Source organism: Octodon degus, unplaced genomic scaffold (genome assembly GCF_000260255.1).
Source record: "Octodon degus isolate 3935 unplaced genomic scaffold, OctDeg1.0 scaffold00136, whole genome shotgun sequence".
Classification (NCBI taxonomy): domain Eukaryota; kingdom Metazoa; phylum Chordata; class Mammalia; order Rodentia; family Octodontidae; genus Octodon; species Octodon degus.
Genome location: NW_004524712.1, coordinates 624,690 through 625,567, shown reverse-complemented (window position 1 = coordinate 625,567; position 878 = coordinate 624,690). Strand labels below are relative to the sequence as shown.

General features: G+C 29.2%; 1 protein-coding gene across 1 annotated transcript in view; it reads left to right on the top strand.

Moving 5' to 3' along the window:
- The window catches only part of LOC101568087 (olfactory receptor 8B12-like), a 6,930-nt gene that overhangs the window by 4,636 nt on the left and 1,416 nt on the right, over window positions 1-878 (top strand). The gene's annotated exons all lie outside the window — the stretch shown is intronic.

Here is an 878-nt window from a genome sequence, read left to right as displayed (position 1 = left end):
ATTATTAACTTTATTAAAAATCAATAATAATTATAAAGCAAATTAAAAATCATAGACAAATAGTGAAATGTGAAAGATATAAGATGCAGACAGTGAATTTTAGAAAAATTTTTCTGAAATGAATGTATAACCTGAGATTACTAATACATTGCATATTGCAAAAATTATTTACAAATTTAAGTGAACATAATGAGAAAAATCATCTAATTGAACATGAAGATAGAATTTACAGATCAGTGATATAATAGTCCTCTCTGTGCCAAAATCAAGAAACTTATGTTCATATAATTAGAATTCTCAAAGTAGAAGGGGGTAAGTTATAAATATTTAGAGATTTTTTTCTTAAATAGTTTTATTTTTTCCCCATAATTTTATTAAGAAACCAATAGCAATGAGACAGTTTCACGTCAAATTGGTAGGACAGTTTCAATAATGAACACATTGCATACATTCTTCCTAGTGGTTAATTGATGTACAAGATGTGGACATGATATCCTATTTACAAACACTATTAGAACAAATCCCTCTATTAACTAAGAAAATGTAACTACATATCTATTCTAACCATTCTACATATCCATTCTAACCACAGATACAAAATGGACATTCATCTGTATCAACTTTTTTTGTTTAGTTCTGTTATTTGAATATGATAGGTGTGTTAACTCAGTGAAATATTCTAAAAGAGTCCAGTAGTCCATAATAGTATTGGGTCTTCTGCTTCACTGGCAATGTCAGAAATTGTTGACCTGGATCCCCTACAGCTCAATATAACAGCATGGCTTCACTTCTTATATTTCATTTTTATACTTTTCTGCTGGATGGTTAAGACCAAGATAAAGCAAGACCTATGCAACAAGAGTTGTAGCTTTTGGGTC